The sequence below is a fragment of the Balaenoptera acutorostrata genome, chromosome 19, assembly GCF_949987535.1.
Source record: "Balaenoptera acutorostrata chromosome 19, mBalAcu1.1, whole genome shotgun sequence".
Classification (NCBI taxonomy): Eukaryota; Metazoa; Chordata; class Mammalia; order Artiodactyla; family Balaenopteridae; genus Balaenoptera; species Balaenoptera acutorostrata.
In genome coordinates, this window is record NC_080082.1 from 19,957,919 (window position 1) to 19,971,301 (window position 13,383).

The following is a 13,383-nucleotide window of genomic DNA, read 5'->3' on the forward strand; positions in this document are numbered from 1 at the left end:
CGTGTGTGCAGTATTCATGTCTACCTGCCCTTTCGTCTCTTCCGCATCTCCTGCTGCACAGAAAGGGTGTGGGGGCTTGAGGGATGAGCCTGGGGTCCCCTGCGGGGAAAGACACAGGGGCATCATATGGGCTCTTGGTGAGATCTTGAGGCTAGAGCAAGGTGGGTCATTTCTGTGGGCATTTGGAGACCACTGGCTGCAGGCCCTGCATGGGTTAACTGTCCAGGTGATGGTTGAGGAGGGTGTCCCTGAGAGTGTCATTTCTGTGTTTGCCTGGATATCATCTTTGCTCTGGGGGGTGCACCTTGTGAGTCCATGTCCTGTACTCATGTGTGAGCATACTCGTGTCCCTGTATATGGGTCACCTGCACACAGGGGTGGGCAGAGGTCCCTCAGTCTCAGGAGGGGTCTGGGTAGGAATCGTGAGGGCCTGGGTAGGAATCGTCAGGGCCCCATGGGGCTGGAACAGGAGAGGTGAGGCTGGGGATCGGTCTCTCTGTCCCCATGCTGGCCCCAAGGCACCTCTGGGTTTTACACACAGGCTGGTGAGTGCATGGGGAGTCTGCAAAAAGAGAAGGGGGAATTATTCAGATGGACACCACTGGGGTGGAATAGGAACCCTCGTGGCTCACCCTGCCCCTGCCCCAGGTGAACCCCTTCCCCTGGCCGAAGATTAAGCCATGGCCCTGGTGCTAAGCCCTGACCACATCTCCAGACTGACCTCTAATCCCTGACCCTTGACTGACCCCAGACACATGCTGATCCTCCATGCCTTCATCCCAACGGTCTCTGGGGAGCCGGGGTGGGACTTGTTGTCCCAGGCACCCTGAGCTGATGACGGTAAATCACGGGGAAGGGAGAAAAACAACCTCACTGGGGCCCAGGCCCTATTTTTAGGAGATAATCTCTTCACTCCTGGCAGATTCTGTGGGATGGAGGCCAAGCCCAGCCAAGAGAGACGGGGCAGGCATCCTGGCTGGCCTGGGGGAGCGTGGGAAACTCAGCCTGGATCCCCAGCCCAGGGAGAGACCCTGAGGCTGATCCCAGCCGCTCTCGGCCCAGGTCCCCTCTCCCCACCCACACCCCCATCCGCCACGGGAGGCTCTGCTGACTACTGTGGTCCAAGCAGAGCTTCCTGCCCCTCTCCTAGGATCCTCTGCTTGGCCTGTACCCACTCAGAAGTCTTCAGGGTGCAAAGTTCTTCGAAAGCAGATCTCATCTAATCTTTCCGTCAACCTACGAGGGCAGGCTTATTGGCCCCATTTTCCAGTGAAGGATCTTGAAGGTCAGGGAGATTAAGGGCTGCAGCTGGGAGTCTTAGAAGCGGGGCACAAGGTGAGACTGTCTGGTCAAGGTTTATCTTACCTCTCCAGCAGTGTCCACAGCCTTCAGCTGGGCTCTGCTCCCACGAGATCCCCCAGAAGGGCCTTAGAGATCACCCAGGCCAGCAACTTCTAATCAAGTTGGAAAAGTGAATTACAAAGAGGTGGGGAGACCATCCCAAGTTCATCCAGCCAGTGGGATGCAGCACCTGAGCTGGAACCCTGGAATCACCTGCTTTCTGGGTCCTTGTTCTAGATGGATAGATAGGCTGATAGGTGGGTGAGTGGATGCATGGATGGATGGGTGGGTTGGTGGATGATGGATGGGTAGATGGGTAGATGGATGGATAGGTGGGGGGGGGGGGTAAGTGGATGGATGTATGGATTGGTAAGCAGGTAGGTGGAACCCCAGCAAAGGAAAGGATGGATGACAGGATACCAGGGCATATTAAGGCATCTGTCCCAATTTGAGGGTTCCTTTCTTAAGCCTCCAGACCTCAAAATACTTTCTGCTTGTGGGGCTGACAACAGGGTCCATAATCCCCAGTTTTCCTGAGCATTTGTGGACATAAGCCTCTCCTGCAATCCGCAGCCCCTTCTATAGAGGAAAGTGAGGGTCATAGAGGGGCGTGGCTTCTCCTGGGTCTCAGAGGGAGAGAAACAAGAAGCTGGTGCTTGTTTGTGGGCTTGGCGGTAGGTCAGCAAGTGCTTGTTCAGATTCGCGCTAGTGAGGCGGGCCTCACTCTGCAGGTGGCGGGGCCTGGACCCTGCGAGGGCAAAGTGGGGGATAACTGGTGGCTCGGTGTTGGCAGAAGAACACGTGATTCATGCTCTGCCTCATCCTTGCTGTGTGTTCCCAGGTGAGTCTCTTTACCTCTCTGAGCCTCGGTTTACTTGTTGATAAAATGGGCCCGGCTCAGATGGAGTTGTTGAGAGGACTACGCGAGATAATCCCCCTAAAGTGTGTAGCACAATGCCAGGCACACAGCAGGAGCTCAGTCAACATGGCTTTCCCTGGTCCATGGACTGTGGGGAGGACTTACCTCAGATGCCTATAGCCACAGGCTCTCACACACTCCCCATGGGCCCCGTCGGCCCAGGCCTTTGCAGGGTGGAGTGTGGAGAGGGGCCCCAACTCCAGCTCTCACACGGCCCTGGACAAGACATCTGCCTCCAGCCTTGGCTCCTTGCCAGCTCCAAGGCTCTCTCTGGGTGACGATGAGGGTTCTCATGGGGTTCAGACTGGTCTGGAGGCTCCCCCAGTGGGGACCTCATGGTCTCCCTCTCCCAGACTCCTTCCAGAGGCACAGGGCCAGATCAAAGGGACCCAGCGCTGAGGATTGGGAGGCGGGCTTGGAAAGAATGTAAACATGAGGATATTTTTAAACTTTTTCCAGCTCCAGAGATTAGGGCTCTTGAAGCAAGAGGCCCAGAGGTCAGTCTGGCCCTTGCTCACAAAGGAAGAAACAGTCTTGGGACCTCAGAGACCCCCACCCCACTCACATCCACCAATACCCCTCCTAAGACTCTAGCTTGGGCCTCAAGGCAGGAGTTCTTCCTCTGACCTCACCTCCAGACGTCCTGCTGCTGCGGGGTAACGTGTTTCTAATGAGGGGGCCTCGGGGACATGTGAGGACCCAAAGGGTTGAGGGGTTTTGGGGGCCTACCTGAGAGCTAGTGCTAAGAGACTGAGCCTGGAGACCCCATGGCAGCCCTGTCACTCCATCAGGTGTGCGTGTGTGCCTGTGTGCACACGCATGTGTCTATGGGTGTGTAAGTGTGCGTTAATCTCTAATCTGCGTGATGTAAGCATGCGAGGAACCCATCCCAGCCCCTTCCTTCTTCCCCCTCCCTAGCAACCCTGGCCCCTTCCCCCTGGGACTCCTTGGGTCAGTGGGGGACATGGGGGGGCGGGCAGGAAGTAAGCTTGAGGGCCAAGGAGAAGAGAACAGGGAAGATGAGGAGAGCAAGCGTGCTGGGAGGGGTGAGGAGGCTGGGGGAGGAGCTGGGTCCGGGTCTGAGCCATGCAGTGAGTCAGGCTGTGAGAGCTTCAGGGACCACTGATCTGGGGACTGGAGAACTAAGCCTCATCTCCCTTAATTACCCCCAGGTGTCACAGTGACTCAGGCACTTAGATGCAAGCCTCCTTAGATCTCCCTGCTTCAGATGTCGTGGTGACGCTCATCCTGGGTTCCATGACAACAGCCTCTTCCCTCAGAGTGATGCAGCCACCCTTGCACACCCATGTGACGCAGTGGAGCACACACAGGAGTGTCACAGGGAGACTCATAGAGGGGACTCAGTCACAACATGTGCCATATCCCAGGGACTCCCATACTCTTACCCCATCCACGTCCCCACTGACCAGGAAGTCAAAGGGTCAGAGTTCACATGGGCACTCAGGAGACGCCAGGCAGCAGGTAGAAGGACAACAAGGGCCCCTAGCATGTGGAGAGGCCTTGCTGGCCATTTTCCATGCTTCAGGGGGCTGCTGTGCTACCTTACCCTGCTTAGCGGCCCAGAGAGGGACAGTGTCCGGCTCCAGGTCACACAGCTCGTCAGTGGAGGACAGGGCTCAGGCCCCAGGCCAGGATCCACAAGGCAGTGTGCTTCCCTCCATGTCCCTTCCACTGAGGCAGCAGGGGAAGAGGATGAGGCTTGGTGCTTTATCATAAGGTGTGGTGGGACTTAAGGACAATGGGTGGGAGGTGGCAAATGAGTCTGATGGGAAGAGGGACCTGGAGACTTGTCCTCAATCTGAGGGCCAGAGCTGCCTGCCTGAAGCTGTTGCTGTGTTGTCCCTGTGTACATGCCCACTCAGCAGGGCTGTTGCTATTCTTACCCACTTGGTGGTGGCAGCAGGGTCAGAGATAGTGGCTAGGTGGGAGCAAGTCATGAGCACCAGTCCCTTATCGGACACGTTCCCTGGAAACTTGGCAGGGGCTGCCAGGCTCTGGGAGCCTGGGCAGGGCAGGTGAGGTGGTCACAGGGACAGGGTGGGGGATGGGCTCACTCGGAACAAGGCCCTGTGCCAGTTCAGCTGTCTCTCCTACAGCTAGGCAAGTTCCCATCAGAACTGGCCAGGGGTTTCCAGTGGAATTTCTTCCCATGTGGTCATTAAGACCCTCAAGTCATCCTTAGCTTCCTACCCAGTCCACCCCAGAATGGACCACCTCTGAGCTTTCAATGCCCGAGAAGGTAAGGTGTTGGTTTCCCCAGCGAGGCTATAGGCAGGGGCCACATTTACAGGGAGAGCACTGTACTGTGAGCCACAGGGGCCCAGGCTGACCGCTGTCCTGCCCACTTTCTAGCTGTGTGACCTTGGGTAAGTCACTTCCCTTCTCTGAGCTTCTGTTTCCTTACCATTTCCGGGGCTGTTGTAGGGATGACAAAGTCCAACAGTCAGGAAGGTGGACTGAGGGCTGCAAATACGTGTGTGTCTCTGCGCACGGCCAGGATGGGGAGAGGGAGACACGTGGGTTCCCCACCTTGGAGACTCCCGCCCCATGGATTTTCCATTGGCACGTCGGCACCCTCTCCCCAAAATAGTCCCTACGAGCCGTATGCGACAGAGCCCAGACTGAGGGGACTTTTTTTAGCTGCCCTTTGATTGTCAGCTCTCGAGCAGCCGCTATTTTGAGCCCCAACGCCTGAAGGAGTAGGGCCAAGTGAGGGCTGGGGTCAGCTCAGTGGGTCTGGCTGGCTCCCCGAAGGCATCCCCGAGGGGCCCAGCCATGCCCTCTCAGGCCCAGCACTGCTGGCAAGGAGAGCACAGCATCCCCTGTGTATTGGGCCTGAGGGCTCAGTAGTCCACCTCCAGGGAAGCTGCAGACCTGGCAAAAACCATCCTCATTTATGGCGCTCACCCCACAGGCCACTGGCCATGGCCCCCAAGAGAAGAGCACGTTGTGGGGATTAACTGAGATAACACAAGCAAAACCCTTACTTAGCACAGGGGCTGACACATAATTGGCCCTCAAAAAATGGGAATAGCTAGTATTATTATTGTCATCACAGCTACAGTCGTTCTTGGTTTTGTTGTTACAGTAACATTTTTATCAGGTTTCCTTCTAGTCTTTTTTCTGTGCATTTATCTTATGTCACTGAGTTCAGGTCACAAAACTCCTCCCCCCTCCACACACTTGATTTCAGCAGAAAGGAGCCCTTAAGTCTGCTGGGGTACCTCTCTCTGCATCTCTGGGCCCCACTCCCAGGGATCACCCCTCTATAAATAGCCTTTGGGGTCCATGACCCCTAAGACTGTACTTGACCTTCCAGAGTGTCTGTGGTATGCCCGCAGCTTCTGTCATCTCCTCAAATGTCTGCCCCATAGGATTCCAGGGCTCCAGAATCTGAAAGTTGAGTTTAGGAGCTGGTTTCCCAGATGGCCCCTGCACCTGGATTCTAGAACTCTCTGGCTAACACCTAAGGAAATGGGGCTTGTTTCCACAGATAGATGTGAGAAAGAATTTTCTGGCTGTTCAGGTGCATAAGATTAAGCAATGGATCATGAGGACAAATGATCCATTTGTCAGTTTCCTAGTCTTTGTCTGGGTCGGGGGAGGGTGTGGGCTGCCAGGAAGAAAGGATGGGGGTAGGAAGCCTGATTCTGGAATGTGGCTGAGCCAGGCCTCCGCCTTCCCCACTGGGATCATTTCCCAGCAGGGAGCAAGGTCAGCTGGGACTGGGGAGTCATATGTTTTATCCTCACCCCAAGGGGTTACTGCACAAGGTGAGACTTCCTTGTTACCCGAAGGACAAAAATAGATCCCAGGTGATGGTCAGTGATCCATGCCCAGAACCACCAAGGTTACTCTGAGAGTGGCAGCACAGGGCCAGCCTAGGCTCGGTCAAGTGGGACTGAGCTGGAAGTGGCATCGTCAGCCTGCAGGCCGTCCCTGCCATTTTGGGAATCCTGAATGGGGTGGGGGGACTGGAGCCATAAGCAGGCCGACCCTCAATAGGTGGGCCTAGATAGAATTCTGACTTGGCCATGTGACCTTGGGCAAGCCACTTGGTATCTCCCAGCATCGGCTTCCTCGTCAAACGATGGGGACCTTGATCCCTGCTTCTCAGGGTGGTTGAGAGAACCCTGTGAAGCTGACAGATGGTGCTCAATAAATGCATGAATCTCCACTTCATCCAGAGACGGGACTTCCCTGGCGGTCCGGTGGTTAGGACTCCGCACTTCTACTGCAGGGGGCATGAGTTCGATCCCTGGTCGGGGAACTAAGATCCCACATGCCGCGTGGCGCGGCTAAAAAAAAAAGAATCCAGTGAAGACAAGGGCCTTGCCTGTGTAGCTCCGCCACCAAAATGCCCCTTCCCCGCCAATCTGAAGGAACCGGAGTCAGGCACAAAAGCACGTTTCTGGAAGGGCCAGTGGGGATTTTCCAGGAACAACCCCATCCAGCTGGAGAATTCCATTTCTGGCCCTGCTGCCCAGGGCTCAGGCTAAGGAGGGGATGCTCTGGCTCATTCCAGTTCTGCCCAGTTCCTGCTCCTCGCCTGCAAAGCCCAGATCAGGGTGTCCCACACTGTATTCTCTTGCTGTTGGCTCTGGAGTGTGAGGGGCCTGAGGTTCTGAGGTCCCCCTTGGAGCCCTGACACAGAACAGTGCTGGGCATGCAACTGGTCCTCTCCTGACCCCCCACCCCTTCCTGGGGTCCTCCCTTTCCTTCATCCAACACGTCTTAGCGTTTTCCATGGAGCCAGCCCCTGACCTCGGGGTCACCCCCGATGAACACGGACAAGCCAATACGATGGACACTGACCTGGGGGACAGATGGCACCCGACCCAGCTCAGGGGTGGAGGTGACCCAGGCAGCTGGAGTGGGGAAGTGTAGCCAGTTTGGGACAGCTGCCTGGGCAGAGGCTCAGAGGGTTAAGACTTACTGGGATGTTTCCGTGAAGCATGTTTCCGTGAAGGAGAACGGGTTTGAGGGAGTCTCGTGGGCATTGAGGTCCAGGTGGGAGCTGAACTGAACTCATTTATTTACTGAGCTGGAACGGGACCCCAGTCCCCTTCCCAGTCCAGGCCTCTCCCCTCCACAGCTACCCGCACGAGGGTTTTCCCTGGGTTTGGTGAGAAACGGGGGGAGTCCTCTCAGGGGAAGGCCAGACTGGCAAGTAGGAATCTCAAGACATAACAGGGCATTAGAGCTGGGCCTAAGGGGACACAGCTCAGCTCACCACAAGGGATATTCCACCCTCTAGGATATTCCTGCACCCACAAAATGCACTTTCTGCCCACAAAGGTCCCTGTGGAGTGACAGGACACTCAGATCTGCTGGGAGCAAAGCTCTTGTAGGGTCCCAACTGGGCCTCATGGACCCCTAGATCCATTCTGCCATTTTATCGCAACTTCAGCCCAGCACCTGTGCCGTATCCAGCTTCGGCCACCGCTCCGCCCCTCGGGACGGGACGGGGAACACAGCCCCCCTCCACCCTGTAGGCTGGCGCCAAGGTTTATGATCCAGCACAAAAGACGCTGAGAGCCACAAGGGTGGAAAAAGTTAGCCGGTTCTAAATCAGCCAGGCTTTGGGTGATCTCATCCCCTTCCCAATATAGCCGCAGTCCCCTCCCCCATGGACCAGCCCCTGGCCAATGCAGTTAGTCACGCGGGAGCTGGTGGAGGGGCAGACAGCGTGTGTGTGTGTGTGTGTGTGTGTGTGTGTGTGTGTGTGTGTGTGTGAGTTCTGGGGGGGAGGGATTTCAACTTGGGGTTGTACTGTACATTCTGTTTTGCAATCTGATTTCCTGGCTCCTCATTTACAGAATTTACATTTAGTAGTTTTCCTGTCAAATAATAAAGATCTTCCATCATCACTTTCACTTTTAAAGTCCACCAGGATGGATGTGCTAGAATCTCCTTGTCCAGTATGTAGAGAAAGGACATGTCAGCGGTGTCCAGTTTCTCTTTCTTACAAATACCAGTGCTATGACCATTTTTGTTCACACCCCTTTGTACAGTTGCCTGATCCTCCCTCCCTCTCTCCCTCCCTCCCTCCCTCCCTCCCTCTCTGTCTGTCTGTCTCTCTCTTTCGGATAAATTCTAACAGGTGCTGGGTGAGAGAACAGGCTTCACTGTATGACTGATGAGTTCTGAGCCCTCCCCTAAGCCAGAGGTGCCAGGCCCAGGGCAGGGAGGGGATCCAAGACCAGTCCAGGGCCACGGGGTCAGGGGAACAGGGCAGGCTGTGGTCTGCTGGTCCCTCCTGCTGCTCAAGGCCAGCCTCCACCCCTAGCTTCCACCTGCTCTTGCCTTCACAACCCCATAGGCCGGACTGACTGGGGACGCAGGGAAAAGCCATATACGAGGTCTGTCCTGTGTTGTATTCACATAGTCCCACCCCAGGCACAAGAGGACCGCACAGTCCATCCAGTTCTCGTCTTGCCAAGTACTCCCCGCAGCTTCTGCTAGAATGCTTCCACGGGCCAAGAGCTTACTCCGTCCTGCCAGGCTTTTGGGGAGCAGACAGGGCATTTTTTTAAAAAATCAGATGAGTAGATATTCAACAGGATTACATGATCTCTTAGCAAATGCACGAAAGCTACAAGGAAGCTTTGGAGACAAGCACCAGGGTTTGAAACTCAGCTCTGCATTTACTAGTTTTATGACCTTGGGCACATAATTTTACCCCTCCAGGTTCAGTTTCATCATCTGTAAAATGGGTTCATAATACTTGCTTCATATGGTTGCGAGGACAAGGGATTGGCTCTTGTGATTATGGAGGTTAAGTCCCACCATCTGCTGTGTAAGCTGGAGGCTCAGGAAAGCCAGTGGTGTGGTTCCAGTCCAAATCCAAAGGCCTACGAACCAGAGGAGCCAAGGATATAAGTCCCAGTCAGAGTCCAAAGGCCTGCGATGTCCGAGGTCAGAAGATGGATGTCCCAGCTCAACAGAGAGCAACTTTCCTCTTCCTTCCACGTTTTTGTTCTATCCCAGCCCTCAATGGATTGGATGATGTCTACCCACTTCTTTACTCAGTCTACTGATTAAAATGCTAATCTCTTCTGGAAACACCCTCACAGATGTGGGCCTTAAAACCCTTACCTTAAACCACAGCCAGGAATAAGAGGTGGAGGGTTCCAGGCTATATCCCAGAGGTGACAGGGTGCTGGCCTGACCCTTAGAAGAGGTGACTCCAGCTTGTGGGGTAAGACAAAGACCGCTTTCTCTTTTCTCAGTCCTTCCTCTATGTGTGACTGTCGTGCCCGCACACCTGGGGAGGAGGATTCTGAGCTTTCCCCCAAGGGTGATGGTTTGGAGCAGAGGAGTGACACGGTCAGATTTGAGTCTGACCAAGACGGCTCTGATAGCTGTATGCTGGGAGGAGTTGACCAGAGGGGGCATCTATTGTTTGGGGGTGGAGGAGGGTAAAGGTGGTTTGGACCATTCTTGGGGCTGGGACAGGTGGTGGGCAGGAGGGAGTGAACCCCAGAGCTGCTGGGGGGCGCTGTGGGACTGGCTGCAGGGAGCGGAGTGTGGAGGTGGGAAGGGTTCAGAGGTGTGGGGCAGTCCCCAGAAAGGAGCACCCACACTGGGGGAGACCAGAAAAGGTGGCAGCCACCCCCTCACCTCTCTTGGGATCCCTGCAGCACCTTCCCCACAAGGCATGGTTGAGTGACCACAGGCCAGGGTCCTTCCCCTCCTACCACCCACTCGTTCAAGCCCCAAGGACATCCAGGGTTAGGTGAGGCTCCCGGAAGGGTGTTCCAGGCTGCAGTGCCCGGAGACCCTGCTCCACCTGGGCGTGAGCCTCAGGGCCTCGTTTTCTCTGGAACACTTTCCTCCCACTCCTGCTGCAGCTGACACCAACATGGCTCGATGGTGACATCTAGAGGCAGCCACCCGCCTCATGTTGCTTGACCACAGCATCCCACAGCAAAGGCCTGTGCCACCAGGGCTCCACGCTGGTGTTCCTATGATGCCATCCTCAGGTTTAGAGACCAAGCCACCAGGCAGAGCTCTGAAGAGGTCCAGCTCCTCCACCCTTCCCTGCCAAAGCCCAGTGTGTGGTCAACAGGGCCCCTGGAACCCCAAGTCAGCCCGTGGACACCCTCCCCTTCCACAACCAAGGAGCATCTTGGCTTATTGATGACATTCCCCTGTCCCCCCACCCACTGCTCTGCTTTGTTTCAGAGCAAGGGTCATCCCAGCAGCTCAGCTCTCACAAAGCCAACTTCTCATCTCTACCTCACTGTCTAGGCCCATCTTGTGTCCTGAGTCCCACGTGAGAATACCCAATGGCCCTCATCTTTCCTTAGTGATCTTTTTAGCTAATTGTTCATTTTCATCCATCCACGCCCACGGTCTTTTCTGGGTCTGGACACTCCTCACCCGCCTCTCCTCACTTCCATGCCACCCACTCATAGTTTTCCTCCTACTTCTCTGGTCTCTCTTTTGCTGGTTCCTCTCTATCTGCTCCTCCTTTGATCATCCATTCATCCATCCATCCAGTCATCCATCCATCCATCCATCCATCCATCCATCCACCCATCCATCCACCCATCTGCCCCCCATCCCTCCTTATTCATTGTACAATCAGTAGGCAGGGGGCTAAGCCTGACATTACAGGGATGAGTGGGGAGGAGAAAAACAAGGACAAATGCCCAGCAGCACCTGGTGGTAACACCGCACGGAAAGTGGGGGAATTGAGGTGAGACTTTCTGCGTTGCCCCCACCCCACTCCGTGCTGATGAAGAGCAAGCCATGTCCTCTCTGAGGTCGCTGCGTGGCCTTGTCCACTCCCCCATCCCCAGAGATCACCTGAGGGGCTCCTTCTTGCCCACTCAGCCACTTTTGGCCAGCTCCCCCTCAACCTTCACTACAACTCTTGCCCCTACTTCCACAATATCCCCAGAGCCCGTCCCAGACCCCCGGGCTGGCCCTTCCCCGTCCCCATTGTGCCCAGAGTCATGAGCCAATCCCTGGACAGCTCAGCATGCCTGGCGCCGGGGCCACACAAGGTGTTTGCAGGTGGATTGGACAGAGCAGCAGCTCATGGCAGACATTCCTTCTATTCATCTGCTGCAAGGAGAATGGCGCTGTGAAGCCACACACCTCAGATGGGACTCGCTCCCACGATCTTCCAACTGAAAACCACAACTTGTCTCAGGACTTAATGGAACTCAGGTTCTTTATGTCTCGGCGCAGAAGTAATTCAGCAAGAGGCAAAGTGACAGGTAAGAAGTAAATTTATTAATAGCCTTTGTAAAGAGGTTGCAGGAAGATGGGGCCTGAGAGGATGGTCACGTCCCAGGTCTCTGTCGAGTTCCTGGGACGGGCTGCCAAGTGAGGGTCCTTGGCTTCATGCGGGAGAGAATTCAAGAGCTAGCGAGCCATAGTAAAGTGAAAGCAGAGATACACATTTCCATAGGCAGAGGTGAGGGGGTCCCGAAATATGGGGTGGTTAGTTGTTTGGGTTTTGGTTTTTTTTAATTTATTTTATTTATTATTTATTTTTGGCTGCGTTGGGTCTTCGTTGCTGCGTGCAGGCTTTCTCTAGTTGCCATGAGCAGGGGCTTCTCTTCACTGCGGTGCGCAGGCTGCTCATTGCGGTGGCTTCTCTTGTTGCCGAGCACAGGCTCTAGGCGCGTGGGCTTCAGTAGTTGTGGCACGCGGGCTCAGTAGTTGTGGCTCACGGGCTCCAGAGTTCAGGCTCAGTAGTTGTGGCGCACAGGCTTAGTTGCTCCACGGCATGTGGGATCCTCCCAGACCAGGGTTCAAACCCATGTCCCCTACATTGGTGGGCAGATTCTTAACCACTGTACCACCAGGGAAGTCCCTAGGTGGTTAGTTTTTATGGGCTGGGTAATTTCATAGGCTAATAAGTGGGAGGATTATTCCAACTATTTTGGGGAAAGGGCAGGGATTTCCAGGGTGATGTCTTGGTAATCTCAATCATCCGCCTTCTGGTTCCAACCAGTCTGAGGTCCACAGTGCGTGTGGTCAGCACGCAGTCACCGTCGTCCACCTGGGCTTGGGGGGTGGGGTTTAGTTCCTTCAGAGCAACTCAAAGCTAAGTGTCAGATTGTTATGCATTCCCCTTGAGGAGGAACTGTTTTATCCATGAGCTATTGTCATTACTTTTCTTGTTTAACTGCTTTTCCTTTGTTTCTGAATTCCCTCACTTCCCTAATTAGTAACTCTTGTGCCGGCTCTTTGGAACTCTGGGAAAGCCTAGGGCCTTTTCTACAAATAAAAAACAGGAGACAGGAGTGGGGGAGCAGCTTTTGTATCCAGGAGGGCCCCACAGGGTCCTGTTCGGTTTCACTTATTCCCTCGCCAGTGAAAGTTGAAAGTGGAACTCTGGCCCCCTTAATCCCCGCTTGCTCCTCCCAGCCAGGAACAGGTAAGTTCAGGGGTCAATGGAACAAAGACACTATGACCCATGGAGGTCCAGTAGAGGTTCACCCACCCATCCCAGAGGGAGCTGCTTGGAGTGCCAGCTACCCACGATACAGAGGGTCACTAGCCTGGGAACTACTTAAGGCCATTGAGTAGCATCAAGTAAAATGGAAGCAAAAACTCTAGAGGTGAAAAGAACAGTATAAATTGACTTCCCCCTCTAGTTAAAGAGCTCAATGTTTAAAATTTAATTCTCCCTGTTTCCCCTCTATTTTTATCAAGTGCCAAATGATGGGATATTGGAATGCATGGGTTATCCATCTAGCTTCTTGTCAGCACGCCCTACTTCTCCACCCACCCACCCTGTGCCAAAAGTGGGCCATGAGATTTTTCCTGCATTATTATCCCTTTCTGAAAGCCCAGTATTGGGACATGTGCACATCACAGTGGACTTGGTTCAAATTCCTGCCCTACTACAGTGTCAGGGGCAAGTTTTCAAGCCTCTGGGCCTGCTTTTATCATGTTATAAAGAAGGAAACAACTCCTCCATTACCCTTAGCACACCTCAGACAGTCCCTTTTCCACCTTTCTCTCCCCCAAGTCTGCTCCTCCTCAAGGCCCAGTTTAACCACCCTAGCCCATACTAAATTTAATAACTTAATAGTTGTATTTGCATTTTAAGAAGCACCCATTGGAGCTGTCCTTAT